Raw genomic sequence first — 16,336 nt, 5'->3', positions numbered from 1 at the left:
AAAACAGGTATAAACATTGTTACAAGATTCATCTGAGGCACCTGTTGTTAAAACTGAAGCCATAAAAAATTCAGCCAGTACATTGTGAAGATGCTTTACTGAGATGACTTAGAAACCTTCTCCAGACAGAACTGAGTGACTGACATCTCAAGATGCTCCAGAAACAATCACAATAAACTTTCAATGTCACAATTCCAAAAGAGAATGTGAGGAGAGCTGTTTGTTATGTGCAGAGACTGTGCCAGCATGTGTAAATACAGGCTGTCTAAACCACTGCTACACGCCCAAGTTTACAGCTAATTCCATAAAATTAGAAATGCAAACCAAGGAAGAGCTTTTACAGTGTAAGGAATGTGAAAGAAACACAAATTAGAATGTAGGCATAAACTCTGTAGCTTACCCATTCATGTGAATTATTTTAAGTGCCACTGCAATTGAGACATAAAACAGCATAGCATACAAGGGAGAAAGCAGTCAAGAGACAATAAATGCTGGCAATTTAATCAGAACAATTTAGTCCTTTGCCTAGGTCTGCTAGCTCAGAGGGAGGTGACTTGTTGAAATTAAATGCAACTAGCATATCAAAACAAAAAGGAAAAATACACTTTTCAAAGAAATTGAATACAAACCATTGGATTAACAGCTCTTCTATAGCAAAACTGAATTATTCATGCATGTAAACCTGTTCAGCCTAGCTCTTACCTGGCTAGCTCTTATTCTGGTAGCTGTGTGGCTGTGGCAACAAGAAGCTCAAGGTTTACTAGCTGCTCCAAAACTCATTTAATTTCTCTGCTGGGTTTTCTGCCTAAGCTGAAATTTTCACCACTGCAGCTGCTACTACATTACCCTACAGGAATGATGGGTATCACCTGTTGTCAGCACCTGCAAGTACTTAAAACAGATGTAGCAAGAAGACCAAACACATTGTGACAAATGACAGTCTATTTCTGTGCTTCTGTTGACAATAAAACTCATCAAAAAGTTGACGGGTCGTAATGTTATAGGAGTCCATAAATTCCAGAAGACCTCGACTCCACAATGTGAGCACTGTTGCCAAAACCCAGATGTTTTCCAATATGCTGAATACTTTTACAGATATAGTGTGGATATAAATAGGGTTTTTATTGAATTTTACCTACATGGTCCAGTGAGGATCATCAGAGCAGCTAGCTGGATCAGACACTGTAATTCTGTGAACTCCTCTTTTGGAAACAAAACTGGTACTGTGTCAGCATGTAGGCTGTGAACAAAGAAAAATATGGAACAATTATTAAAACAGATTACAGAAACATGGGGAAAGCACAGCCATATAAGCTAAAAGGCCTAATTTGGAGGAAGACAAGACAAAAGTTTTTAATATTTTTTATTGCCAAATAATACTGTTTGTTGTTTTCTTTTTTTTTTTCCTTCACAAACTGAGAGACCTATTTGGAAATAGAACAACTCAAGCACGAATTTATCACAGAGAGATGTGGAGCAGTGGTAATAACATGGTACTGAAAGGCCTTTGGGATGCTCACTCTTATCTCCAAAGGGCTATGTATGATCACAATATTTTCAGATTATTTTGTTTTTCAAACCTGGTGACCAAACTGGAGTAAAGACAACAGTTTCTCCAATATAGTATGAACAGTCATAGAATCATAGAATACGAGGCTGGACCTCTCTTGGCAAAAGCACAATCTTGATAAGATAACACAGCAAGCTGTCCAGCTGAATCTTAAAATGATCAGTTCTAGGGGATCCACCACTTTCCTAGGCAGCTTATTATTTTAAGGCTGCAGCAGCAAGCAAACTTGTGTACCTTGTGTCTGAAACTGGACACCTCCAGCAGAGAGAAATGATGAGCCTATTCAGACCGAGGAGCAGGTCACCCCAAAGGTAGCATTAAGAACTGGGGTCTTCTTTTCTTCCCCAAATTATGCAACCTTTCAAGCTAACCACTTTAGAAAGTTGGTCTGGAATATAATTTTTCATGTAAAAAATGTAACAGAGTAAGCAAAAATACTAATAATTAAAACCTAAATAAAACATTTTCCTCTGCAGAAGTTGTAAATTTCTGAATTCAGAAGCAGAGGAGAAAGACTGGCTGACCACCATTTCATTACATAAAATTAGGGCCAAGTAGAACCATGTGCCATTATTATCCCATTTACTGCATGCCATTGCAATCTAAGGCTTCCAGACCCCTTTGAATAACTTAAGAGTGAATCCAATAAAGATGTTTCACAGTTTCTTAGTGTCTCTTACCAGAATGCCAAGGGATTTTACTCCCAGGTGTTATAAAAAGGAGGCAACAGACCAGAGAGGGAATATATTTGCTATGCTGCATGTTCAGTTTCTCAGGAAAAAAACCCAAAACCACCACTAAAACTCAAAAGCAAGGGTGAGGGTACTAACAAATCTGAGACTATATTCCAGTTAATTTTCCAAAGGGAAAAAACCACACATTTACCACCCTTGTACATTGCTGCATGCCAGCCCAGCACTTGTAACACAGCTCTGATTGCCTTTAACCATGAAGGTCTCCCCCTCCCCTGGTAAAACACTCTCCTGGAAGAAAGCTGTTCCCTCCACTAACCCTGTGCTACCAAGAAGTGCAATGAGTTGGAGTGGAAGCCGATCTGAACACCCCCTTAAACCAAATGAACACAAGAGGGGCAGTATTTGAATGAATGAACAGAAAGGAAACAAATCAGATTAAATATGTCCAGAACTTCCATCGTTTGTCTTAAAAGGAACGCAAAGCAATTCCTAGCTGGACACGTCAGTGTGGCAACCCTTTCATCGATCCTCTCAGCCCAGGATCGACGTTCAGATGAGAGACTATCACTCCAAACACACTTCCTGAAACATTTCTTTCCCTAGGCATTTGTTGGCCTAGCCATTACACCACTAAAATGCTCTGTTCCCACCACTGCTCGCAGGCTGACCACGCACAGGGAGCACAGCGCAAGGAAGCGTGTCTGCACCGAGGGTCACGTGGCAAAGAAGGCAAAATCTCAAACAGAGAGGCAAAGAGCAGCCAGGGAGATCATGCTCATCATCAACCCCCTCCCACCTGAGAGGGTTTGCACTCTGTAAAGCTCTGCAAGGACCTCACGGAGCCCTCGGTGCTAAAGCTCGAGCCTTTGGGTCAGGAAGGAAGGTTCCAGACTTCTCAAGACAGCAGTTCTGATTTCAGTTCTTCATTCTAGCAATGCAGCTGTAATAATTCATTCATGAAGTATAACTACAATTTACACGGCACATACCAAATTTTGTTTAATTGAGGTCCCTAGAGGTCCTCAGTGGAATGTTCACAGTGTCAACAATGTGAAACAACAATGTGAATTGCTCTTAAAAAACTTGAATGTTTAAAAATTAATTGATCCCTTTTTTTTTAATTCACAAAGTATAAATGTTGAAAAAAACTTCTTATTTACACTATCAATGCAGAAAAATAACTTAAACTGCTACATGATGAAAGTCAGTTTTAAATAACTTGCAAACTTTTAAGACTGCAAAACAATTGAAAAGAGAAGCCTTTTTTAGTTAGCTGAGCCTCCTTTTAGTTGAGGAAATTAAGTTAAGAAATTAAAATTTGAATTTTGATAATTCCCCTCTTATCAATTTATTATGCTTTTAGTTAGAAAAAAAATAATTTGTTATTAAATTAGCTTCTCAAGCTATTTTCAGTTTTAAAAAATCCATGCCAATAATTTTAGTTGTATGCCATTACTACCAAGATTCCATTTTTACCCTCCTAATAATGCAGGCTGTGACTCAGAGCTTTGGAATTCATTGCCTTAATTTACAATAAACTAAGTGGTCTTACGTTAGCTCGTGCTGTTTGTATATTCAGCTACAAAGGGAATACACTCTGCTCTTGGTGGAACAGCGACCAAGGCCCACTGACAACCCAGCTTGTAGAGAGCATCAAGTTCCAGTTAAACAATCCTGTCAACAAAGCCCCATGCTAGATATCAGCATGAACCCTGGACTTATTGAAACCACCATCTGCTACCTCTAATTTCATGTACTATGTCTGTGCTAGAAAATTCAATTCGAGGGGTGCTTCTAGGAATTGGCACCCAAACTCTGCCACAAAAGTGTGAGCAGGGCTTTAGCTTGGATGTGGTCTGGGAGGCAGCACTGCCAAGGAATTTGTGTTAAGCTCTGCATACGTGGGCACACTCTGAAGAGGAAAGCACTGAAATTTGTGGCATCACAAATACAGCTGTTATTCCAATACCAAAAAAACCCCAAACTGTGGTCAGGACACGCAGGCACCCGGTGTTCCAGGTACAGAACTGAAAATCACATTTTATGACTTGTACAATTCCTTTCCTATATTCATGAGGATCCCTACTTAAAACAAGAAGAGACTCCGTGTGCTGCCTTTACCTTTTAATTTATCTTTGATAAAATTTCACTTTGATAAAATCTCACTTTTTTCTGACTAGAATGTCAGAAAGGCCCCTAAATAAGAGAAGTACTTTTTTTTTTAAAGCAAAACTGTGGATACAGTAATTTCTGTCCTGTTTACTTGAGAAGACAAATTTTCATGCATTGACTCTTCACTTAGAAAATTAGTTCCCATGGTTCACCAAGTAGGTTCCACTCTATGAAAAATAAAATTCACAGACTGGTAAAACTTTATACATAATAAGGTAAGTATTTCACATGAGTGTGTATCAAGAGAGATAAAGTGATCTCACATGTTGCAATCTTTTAAATGAATTATGTTCAATTTTTGCCTTGTTGTGTGGACAAAAAAAGGTGTCAAATATTTGAGCTTGTTACATATTTTTATGTTCTTGCTGAAAAAACCTATTAAAAATCAACACTTTTACACATCACTTTTTTTTTTCAAGCTCAAATACACCTACAGAGGTACCTAAATAGATAAAAAGCATTTTAATGTTGAAGGACTATGAATAATAATGAATATGATCCTGATGCCAAAAAAAAAAGTCAGAAAAGAGGCAGTTTCTGTTTCCAATGGACTTTAAAGAGCAGAATAAATTTTGATTCTTAAGCTTCAGACATAAAAAGTCTGCAAGATGGAAGAAACATCTCTGCCTTGAACTTTTTTCAGTGGATCTCATTAGACAGAGTTTAGGATCATTCTGGACCAAGACAATATCAAAGACAAATGGTAAAAGATCGCAACTGCAATATTTGTACACTTGAAAAGTGCCTCCCCAGTGATATGACAGAAAAACATGCAACTTTTAGGTTATAACAGAATTTTTTTGTAGGCACAAATTCAATATCACAAATTCATCCAACTTGTTCTACGTATATTTATTCAGGATGGCTAAAACTAATAATTTTATGCTTTCATTCAGTTTAACAGAGGTAAAAACTAGTGATTAACAACATGATTTAGGACAATGTTATTGATGAAGAAACATCAATTCACAGTACTGTCTTAGCCAACTCTTCCAGCTGTTGAAGAACTAGAAGCCTTTATTTTAGTTTGAAGTTCTGAGGAGTACAGTAAAACAAAATCCAAACATTTCAGATATGATTTTAGTTTGGTAGTCTCATAGCTCAAAAATTGTTCAATCTAGACACATCACATTTGTTTCACTCTAGAATAGTGACATCAGTGTTTTATTGACAAAGCTAAGTGCCTATTATGGAAATACTCAGTTAGGACTGCTCATCATAAAGGTGTTCAACTCAGTTCAGTTCACATAGAAAGCATCTCAGAAGTGCACTAAAGTGTCTGAATAATCAGTAGAATAAGCAGCTAGGAAAAAGGAAAACATCAGGAGAAATACACTAGAAGAATACTTCAACATAACTGCTCTATTACTTATATTTTCTACATGGCTGGCATATAACCCCAAAAACTTTTTAAAATTTGCAAAGTGATTAGACTCTCTCTTTGATTGTTGTTCCTTCAGGTGCTTACTGATACCTGACTACTAGTGTCTCTGATAAAGATTACAGTTTTACACTGAAATCTTTTAAATGTCATGTATAATTTTATATGACACTAAGAGATAATAATGGTTAGACAGACCAAAACAGGAAGCTCACTATTTAGTATATAGTTATCAGCATTAATAATTTAGTAAGTGGTTCCACTTAACTTTAGGTATCTTTGCAGTCACAGGCTTCTACCCCTGAGCTCTACAGGCTGCATAGTCAACACAAGTAAAGCTACCACACCAAAGAACCATTTAACAGAGCTGATGTGTTTTATTTGTTGGCCCTAGGATGAGATGAAGTGAGCTTTAGGAGGATCTCATGCTCACCATCCATTATGCAGCACATGTAAATCTGTTTTGATTAATTCCTTCCTGAGTGTTCATTTATCATGATCCCATAGTGGTATCATTAATTGTTTTTACCAATCCCTTCCATCCACTGTTTAGTCTATAAATGTTCTGATCAATCCAGCCACTTACAGTGAGATTAGGCTCCACTATGCACATGGGAAAAAAAACCCATACCCCTTCTTGTGGCAGACAGCCATATCTGAAAAAGACGTCCCAAGAAAACATATGGCTACATTTCTTTCCCACAGTTTTAATTTAAGAGTTACTTAGAAGTTTCAAGATATTCATGACTCCTGTATGGACAGCCTTTTCTCCACCCATCTCTGCAACTAATAAGCCCCCCCAATAAGTTTTTACTGTAACTGATTACTCTAAACACACACCAAAAAAGAAAAAGTCTCACAAAACAGTAGACTTTTCAATATTTTAGAAAGTATTTGGGTGTGACTTATGTACACACGATACATCTGGTGAGTTAAATCTGAGAGAGTGGGAAAGCATAAGTAAAATTTTGAATTATCATGAGGCAGCTGAATGTGCAGTGAGCAATATGCTGCTTTATCAGTTGGAAGCAGATGGACTTTCCTGAAAAGGGATTGTAAGTGTGTTAATGGAAATGTGCAGCTTGCTCACTGGAATACCCAGGTAGGAAATGTCCCATAATTTGGCCTTTCTTAACTATGCCTGCCAGGCGGTACAGGAAAATCCAATGAATGATGAATTTCTTTCTAAACTCCATTTTGTATCACAGATATACAAAACTACCCAAAAATTTCTTAATGAAACATCTCATGAGAAATTATGGGATTAATGATATTTATAAGCAAAAAGAAGAGACAAGATGTTGACAAGAGGTGCAATAATCTCAGATACTCTGTCACCCTGGTTTTTTAAGGTTTTCTAAGCCTTCTGATGTTGACATTCTTGTAGTGAACTTTCTCACACACTTTCTGTAAATAACTCATTGTTTTGCATTCCTTTATGGAAGAGGAGAGAGTTGATGGACTGTTAGTTTGACCAGTGTCATTGAGAGGTATCACTGTCACCCTCCAATCCCTGTCACTTTTGGAAAATTATTATGTTAGAGTCAGAAAATAAACTTCCCTTTTTTCTTCACCTTGAGAACAGTGGTGTGTGTGTTCTTTTGTGTCCTATAGTGACATCACTCCCCTACCAAAATCCCCTCTTTCACATCCACAGAGCAGCCACCAGCCTGGCATGGGGAGCTCTTGTGGAGCAGGTGCCTTTCCCTGCCTGGGGGCAGGACCCTGGACACTGTGATGGAGATGTCCACACCATCTCCTGGGGCTATTCCCAGGCACCCAGAGGGTCCCTGGGAAGGTAAGGACAGCCCTGCATGCCCCAGGGACAGCAGCAAACATGGCAGTGCTGACACACCCTCCAGAGCAAATGCCACTTAAATCAGTAAAACAAAATCAGCTAAGAAGCCTTGGATTCACCTCAGCTCTGGGCATCCCTGTCCATGCTGCAGGACCCTCTGCCAAGGAGGCAGGGATTCCTCACGCCAGGTGCAGCCTGTTCCAGCTGGCTCCAGGGAAACCAGCCCAGGGTATGGATCGGCCCTGCAGCTGCACTGGCAGTGCCCTGTGGCCCATACAACACACATCCCTGTGGCCCATGGAGAGCCCAGGTGGAGCAGGCTCATCCTGAAGGACAGCAGCCTGTGGATGGCTCAGGCTGGAACAGGGAGCAGCATGAGAAAGGAGTGGCAGAGAGGAGCCGCCATCAACTGACCACAACCCCTGTCCCTGTCCCCCTGTGCCACCTGAGGGAGCAAAATCTAAGAGAAAACTTCACCGTGGGGAAACAGTCCTGGCCCTCTCTGAGAGAATATTGTAAGCATGTTTTGGGACTGTAACATGTGCCTTTTCTCATGTCTAAAAACCTGTTAACCTCTTAAGATCAATAGCAGAATGATTCTCTGTGCAGTTGAAGTTAAAGATCTGTTATTAATTTTGTATTGAATTAGTATACAGAACTTCAGTATTGGAAAAAGCCGCTCAATCATTTCTTTCTCTTATCAATAAATGGATTTTTTTTGTTTGTTTGTTTGTTTATACAAAATAAAAAAGTTAAACAGCTTTTGCCTGGTGGGAGAAGGGATGAGAAAGAAAAAAAAAAAAAAGGAATTATATGTAGAAAGATAAAACCCCTGACATGAGGCTTTTGTGTCATGCCACATTCTTTCATCAAATTCACAACTTAAACAACAAATCAGATCCCCAAAATTACAAAATATACTATATCATCCCAATGCTTTACTAAAACTAGACAGCCCAGGGAAAATAAGCCAGTGGCTTTGCTATCATGGTTTAACTCTTCTGCTCAGATAATACAGGTTTGGCTTTGCTCAGGATTTATCTAATTCTGAGTATTAGGGAAAGCTTGGAACCGATTACTGCCAAGGGCAGTAGCAATCAACATCTGTTGTTGATATACATTTATTCAGATGAGTTAATATGAGTAAAACAGTGTAAACAGCTCAGAAGTATACAAACTCAGTGGCACAGGAGATGAGGCTCTAATGGGATGGATCTATGAAACAGGGCAATGACCTATCCCCTAAGCAGGAGAGAGGATCAGGGCAGACCATGTGCTCTGTGTGCTTTGAATTCCACGGGCAGTGTCACAGGAGCAGGCACTTCTGACTGATTCCCTGCAATCACTCCTGCCATGCTGCTCTGCTTTGCTGTCCTGGGGTTTCACAGGCCATTATAGCAGTGGAAGCGCTGTCACCTCGACTAAATGTGAAAGTAGACATTTCTCTTGAGAATGATGGCAACCCCAGCCATGTTTTCTAGCTGGAATTAACGTGGGCTTTGCCTATACACGTTTCCCTCTACACTTCAATTTAATCATCTTCTGAATTTCAATTTAATGAAACAGAATATGTTGTTTCTATACATTCACAGTAGAAGTGATGCTCCCTAAAGCACAATGACTCTGTTTTCACAGTGTTGCTTTGGAAAGCAAAGAAAATGATGGCCTTTTTCTGATAGATTATATGACTGGAGGTGACTTAAGTTTTTTAAATATTTCAGAAAAATTAGATGCCTTAGAAACTGGGGAGAGGGATCATACTTGTTTTCTTTCTGTTACAGGCTGAAGTATGGAAATGGAAAATCATTTTCATCTTCGAGGAAAGCTTAACCATACCAGACTTATCCCAAAGTGATACGAACGAATGCTACCTATCAGCAATGCCAAATTTTCAGTTACCTAGCTAGATTCTGTAAAAAACTAAACTAAACTAGCTTTAAGTCAATAGCCAAATCTGAAGGTAAGATGAAAAGTAGTCTGGTTAGATTGGCAGGGACTGCTGTGTTTGGCTTTATTATTGCCTTTCCCTGGACTATGAAAAGCAGTGTTTTTCCCACATATAATGTTTTATTTCCTACAAATAATGTTTGTAACATCTTATCCACATCCACAGGCATTTAAGCTATTGGCAATAGCCTTCATTTCTTACACTCTCTTTCTGAAGTATCCTTAATTGTGACTTTTGACCCTTTAAGTTACATATTCAATGGCCACCAGGAACACACCAGTAAAATGTTTTATGAACCTTTTGATCTAGAAACTTACTGAATAATTGCAATGCTGGGGAACAAGCCTTAAAACCACAGGTACTTCCATTCCTATGGTACACAATCACATTAGCTTTATGTTTCTGCTGAAGTAATGCAATTCAAGGCTTAATAACAATATTAAATTGCATAATTAATTTAGAGGCATTAAAGAACACCAGGATGTATTGAGACAATTAAGATCTTTAGCAGCATTACCTTATGATATTTTCTGCCTCTGGAAGGCAACATAATACTAGCACACCATCAGCCCAAGCAAAGGCTCTCGCTGGGATAACATTTTAAATTACTTAATAAAGACTTTACCAGACAAAAAATTCTGCGATCATCTCAAGAAGTTCATAAGTCAAGTTAGGTCCTGATTTATTACAAGCTAACAGTTGCAATTACAGAAATTAGGCATCTTGCTGACATTACAGAAAATGAGACAGAAAGCTCAGCTATTTTTCTAAGTGCAGCAAAAGGAAAGTCAAAGAGAGAGTGAAAACCCTCAAGGCTGAGCTCAGTCTTACATTAGTATAACAAAATACCAGTGCAGAATAACCAACAGAAGTCATTGTGCTTTGTGTTCTCCTTGCCAAAAATGTGTCAGTATGGGTAACTTTTGAATTAACTGCATTCAGGAGGAATAATACCACTCTAATGATACAAAAATGAAAAGTGCATAAATTAAAAAAAACACTCAATTTTTTTTTTCCATCAGAACTATTCCTATGGCTAAACTTCCCAGAGATGTAAGAAATGCTCTGAAGAGGGTTGTTGATACCATTAACTTAACTATTTATTTCATTCTGATGTGAATCATTCTTTGCAGGAGCCTCTCCCCAGGATCACAGGAAAAAGCCCACTGACTAATTTAGATTAAATATCCAGTACCTAGACAGGCAACTTTAGTCACTTTGGATTCTACCCAAAACTAAGCCAAAAGTCTGAATAAAAATCTATCCCTTTCCTTCTTATAAAGCAGTGATACCCTCAAGGTCTGAAGATATTTCAAGCCAGAAAATATCACCCTCTTCCCCATCATCTGAAAATAGTCTGAAATCCACTGATTGATAAGCTAAATTTCTAAGTCACCAAAGTAACTAAACTCACTGATTAATTCCTGTATTTCTACCTGATTTGTTTTGCTGTTGTTTAATTAGCAGCATTCACAAACAGAAATCTAAGCATTAAGAATGTCTAATGAGGAAATGAGTCAGATGTATATAACTCTGTAACAGGTAATATTAGATAGAGAGGAAATCATACCACCAGTCTTTGTAAACATATGTCAGTGGAGAAATCTATTGGCTTCAGGATGCTTAGCTAAACTTTGGTTTTTGACAAGAACTCTAGCAAGGATGGCATGTTGTTGGACTGAGCCCTGAAGCAGGGAGGAGAGCCAGGTGTCACTCTGTATGTCTGTTCCAAATATAATGTATCCCTTAACCACCCTTGTCCACAGGAAAGAGACTGTCCTTGCATTGAGCAGATCATTCTGAGAACTCGAGGCTACAATATCACCCTTCAGGCACCACTCTTGCCACCTTTCTTTCAGAACAGGTTCTCTGACCTTCAGGTATCTTCCTTGGTAAAGGCAGGCATCTTCAACCAGCTTTAAGGCAGTACTTCATGCACTCCTATTTTTTAAAACAGTGCTGCTAGCCAAGCAAATATATTTTTTACAGACAGGAACAGCAGCTGATTTTACTCTGAATGTTATCATATTCTTTCTTTATTATTTTTTTAAGAAAAAAAAAAATCTGTATATCCTTTCTTACAGTCTAGGAATAAGGTCATCTACATTAAGTCAATGAAAAAACTCCAGTGTCAACACCCATGAAGAAAAAACAATGTAAAAACACAAGTAAGCATTCCTAATTGCTCAATATTGGTACTATTCTGTATCACTCTTTGGCAAAGCACTGCTGAAAACTGTTTCGGATGTCACCTTTTTCTTTAAATAGTACAGTTTTCTTATGGGGAGCTAATATAATAGCAATATGAGTTCAAATCATAGGGTGGTTCTTTAATAGCTAGTAATTTTCAAGGACAGCCTTTAGAGCTTGCAGCAAATAAACAAATTCCATCTACAAAACTTTTTTTCCCTACTACATAACTTCAAACAAGTCATCTTTTCAAGGTTCTGCTATTTGTAAAAAATAGCTCTTTCTCAGCCTAGCAAATGAAAGGAACCATTGGCAAAATTTTAATAAGACTGTAAATCCAAAATGCAGTATGAAATCATTAAGTGTGTTGATGACTCAAACACTGTCCTATATGCATAAGATGTAAAAATGCCATTTATTGAAAAGCCTACCACTCTAAAAGAGACAAAAGAAGTGTAAGGAAACTGGTGATAGGTAATAGTAAGGGTCCAGCAGAGCAAGTCTCCAGGTGGGGCTTACAAAATTTCAACCAGGTGGAATAATCTCATTTCAGGCAGAGAGAGAGAGTAGCTGTTGGTTGTTTAGTGGCAAATATAACTGAGGTGAATTTCAAAGCAACGTTAGTTGAGACAGAGATTTTTTACTCATGCAGAGAACAGAATTTTATAGTGGACATGACTTTGACAATTGCTTTTACTTAAAAGAAGCCTTTTTTACAACAGCATTCAAATGACTTGGTAAACTCATGACACTCTCTCCAGCAAACTGATGTGCAACCACATCAATTGACATGACATTTTCCCTAGGATTTTATACTTCAGTGAAGAAGCATGCACCTTGTTTGGGGGACAGGGGGAAGCTCCACTCAGCACAAATCTTCCACAGCTTGTTTCTGGTTGTTTTAACAGTGCACCAGTGCTTTAACAGATGACAGAGCAGATTTGCTGGGCTTTACTGTAGCTTTCTTCTCACAAGCCTGAGATTATTAAAAACCCCATAACCCACATCAGATTACGGGAAAAAAGCTCACCAATAACATAGTCTGCTGCTCTGAAGTGGTTGATTCCCGTATCCTCATCTCACAGTAATCCCTCGTATTTACCATACTGCTGCAGCCTAAATACTCAAGCCAAAGGTCACCTCAAAAGGAAGAGGTACAAGAAAAACTCACTTTTCCACTTCTAAATGTACTGTGCTCAAGATGAAGAATTAAGGTCACTGCTTCTTAAAAGATTATTTTGATGAAATTTATGCTTATTCACTCCTAGATACAAAAGCTTTTAGTGAAAGAAAAAAAAATCCAAACAATTCACCCAAACCCCAAACAAACAATGCAGAAGCAGAAAGCTTAGGTTTTGTATTATAAGATTTGGTTTGTATATAGGTTTGTATTATTTAAGATTTGTATTATAATGCTGAAAGGAATTTTTAGGTTTTGCTACAATATTTCTGCTGCACTGAGCACCCTGCAAGCCTTAATGCCAACCCATTTGTACAGCACAGCAGTACTGGTGGGCTCTTCACAAAAAATTGAGTTTTAAGCCAGGATTAAACTCCAGAGTTAACAGAGTAAACACACACGTGTGCTCCAAAACAAAGCCTCACAGAGAAATTTCCAGCTACACTTTTCTTTACTTCCCTTTCTCTGCCTTTCTTCAACACAGGACAGTTTCCCCCTAGCTTACAGTGCATGATCTACACACTCTTCAATGCACCCCTATCTCTTGATTTAAGAAAGTATTTTGCTGAATTCTCCTAAAAGAATTGGAAGGATGGCAAGATTGCTACATGTTTTGCAGTGGCATATTCCAGAACGTTTTCCTGCAAGTCATATCTGAAAACATGTTGAACTGTAACTCATTCACTACAAGGAAATTAAATTTTTCTTCTGTCAGGGAACCACTAAAGTTTCTTATGTCCAGATTAATTGTATCTACTAACTTTAATTTCCAGACACAGGATGAGAAGATCAGCTGCTTGGGAATTCTGTACCTGTAAAGATACAAGTCAAAAACCAAAAAGCCCCTTTAAGTACGTATAAAATATCAAGACTAAACTATAGATACAAATAAAGTAATAAATTAAAAAAAAAAAATAAGGGAAAGAAGTTTAATCTCTACATAAACTCAGCTGATTCTGAGGAGTGTTTTGTCTATTTGACTAGAGAAATATACAACTGAAATCTTGTAAGGGTTTTAATGATGAAAAGCCTTTTTTGTTACTAAACAGAAGTTCTACTTGTTCACAAGTGACAAAAAAAGCAGATTCCTGCCTCAGGTTTACATACCTTTAAATGCTAACATTATAGCAAGAAAAGGATAAAGGACAATTAGAAAATGGTCTCATTCCTCCTAATGTATTCTGGGATTTCATTTTTTTCACTTGCATCAATAAAAAACAGGTTCGTCTTTACAAGAAAGCATTCTAACTCATTGTACTGTTACTGTTTGGAAGATTAAAGTTCTGTTTATTACTAAAGGAATTCAATAAATCCAGCCACATGCTGTCTTTTCAATTAAGGTTATTTCTTCAAATAGAACTCAAGCAGATATAAAAATATTAAAATTCTTATGTTTATTGAAAGTGAATTTTTTTTGAGCTTTACAGTTTTTAGCCATAATCAGGTTTGAATTATGCATAAAAATGTTTCATTTTGAAAAAAATGAGAAGACTCTTAGAAAATACTTGTTCAACTGAGATGTGGTTTGGGGTTTATACCTATATTATTTCAATGTTTTGTTTTAAATGTGATTGCTAAACTTCTTTAAGTCTTATCTTTATTTTTTCTGTTTTTTTTTTTTTTTGTCAAATACTTATCAAGACAACAATATTATCTAATACAATGATCAGTGACAAAAAACAGAAAGCAATTATTTACAAGTAACTGTCAAGTCCACTTGTGGTTAGGAAACAACAACTTAATTTTATTGACAAAAAGAGATGCTTTCTATGTTTTGGTTTTCTGCTACCAAAGCGAACACAACAGCCCCTGAGACTGGCTCATTTAGTTAGACTCCAGTGCTAATAACAAAAAAATTGTGGGTTCAATTCTCTTTTGGACCAGTCACTTGAAAATTGGACTTGATGATCCTTGTGGATCTCTCTGAACACACAATATTCTGTGACCAGTGATTTAATACTAGTCTGGCACATGTTTTGCAGTCCTGAATAGTAAGCATGACATTTACTTGTAGCTGAATTTCCATACCGAGAAAAAAATAAAAAAAGTAGTTAAGTTGTACTTATAGATAAACCTTCTCATTCAAGCTGCCTGAAATCTCACTAGGCTACAAAGCACCCCTAGTTGCGTGCTTGCAGTACAGAACTGCAGCCCAAGAACGCACACCAAAAAAAAGAAAAATTAACATACAGACAAAACTCACATATAAAGCAACTACTCAGTTCCAACTTAAGTGTCTAAGTCTTCTCTTTCTTGCTTCTACTTTGAGCCATGTTATTCCAATAATTTGTGAAAGCATTTGCTACAACCCATGTGTTTGAGGTTTTCACATGCTGATGTGAAACAGGAGCCATCACAACAGCGACCCAACTGTCCACGTGCCTTGTGGATGTGCAGCATATTCAAATTACACCAAACATTTCCAGCCCCCAGCTGTATAATAATCTGCATCTTTGGGCTCTCTGGCAATACATAGCATGCAGATCATTTCACTTCCAAAGGGCACTTGGATAGACCACATTTAAAGGCCAAGAAGTCCCTTCGTTATGAGGATAGCTCAGAAGTTCTTCCAGCAAGACAAACCCAGCTGCCTAAGGAGCCCATCGAGAGCCAGATGTCAGAAAACATCTTTCAAGAACTTGCCATTTGCATCCTGTGATTGCCATCCAAGAAGGAAAAAAAGGTGGATGAAGCATCTGATGGGACAGGATGGCTGGCAACCCCTGCAGATTTGTACCCTGATCAGTAGATTTACAAGACTGAAATAAGAGATTAAAATTAATGAATAGCTAACGATGGACAGCATATTTGCACCTAAATCTAAATATTTATTAGCAAGAAAAATACATTTGTTTTGTTTTATTATTTTTTTAAATCTTGCCAATTAGTTACACATTTTTACAACAACATAAACCTAACTTATTGACACAGCTAAATTCTGGGGCATTACGAATACCTGGAATGGTAAATGTGATGGGAGTGCTTTATTTATTCTTTGCATTAGTTTTGTGTTTGAATGTACAAAATTAGAAGGTTTTTTTTCTTTCACTTGAGCCTGGGGAGCTAAAATGTGAACAAGATCAGTATCAGGTTTAGAAGCAGGTAATAAACAAATAGTGAAATGGACAGATTAACAACATATATGAAAGTTCTACGTATATGTTTGTTTAACTATCAAAAATAGCACCTATAAATGTGTAGATATATTTAAAAAGAGAGTTAAACTATAGTGCCTTTAGCTTTTGCATACTTCATAAGACTGGTTGAAACCTAATTAAAGTATGTATTCTTTCTAGGGAACTGCAACTGAATTCTACAGTCATAGACCCAAAACAAGCAGTTTGTGTAACCTTTAAATTCACTAACAGAAGAATAATGTTGTCTTGGGGAATTTGTCTTGTT

General features: G+C 37.6%; 1 protein-coding gene across 1 annotated transcript in view; it reads right to left on the bottom strand.

Moving 5' to 3' along the window:
• The window catches only part of CHRM3 (cholinergic receptor muscarinic 3), a 121,257-nt gene extending 120,016 nt beyond the window's left edge, over positions 1-1,241 (bottom strand). Inside the window, exon 1 of the mRNA XM_058802323.1 lies at positions 1,140-1,241. The gene's annotated coding sequence lies outside the window, so the exon portion shown is untranslated. The remainder of the gene's footprint in view (positions 1-1,139) is intronic.
• Between the last annotated feature and the right edge of the window lie 15,095 nt (positions 1,242-16,336).

This window comes from Ammospiza caudacuta, chromosome 3 (assembly GCF_027887145.1).
Source record: "Ammospiza caudacuta isolate bAmmCau1 chromosome 3, bAmmCau1.pri, whole genome shotgun sequence".
Taxonomy (NCBI): Eukaryota; Metazoa; Chordata; class Aves; order Passeriformes; family Passerellidae; genus Ammospiza; species Ammospiza caudacuta.
The sequence above is the reverse complement of the archived record's forward strand: the minus strand, read 5'-3'. Positions and strand labels throughout refer to the sequence as shown.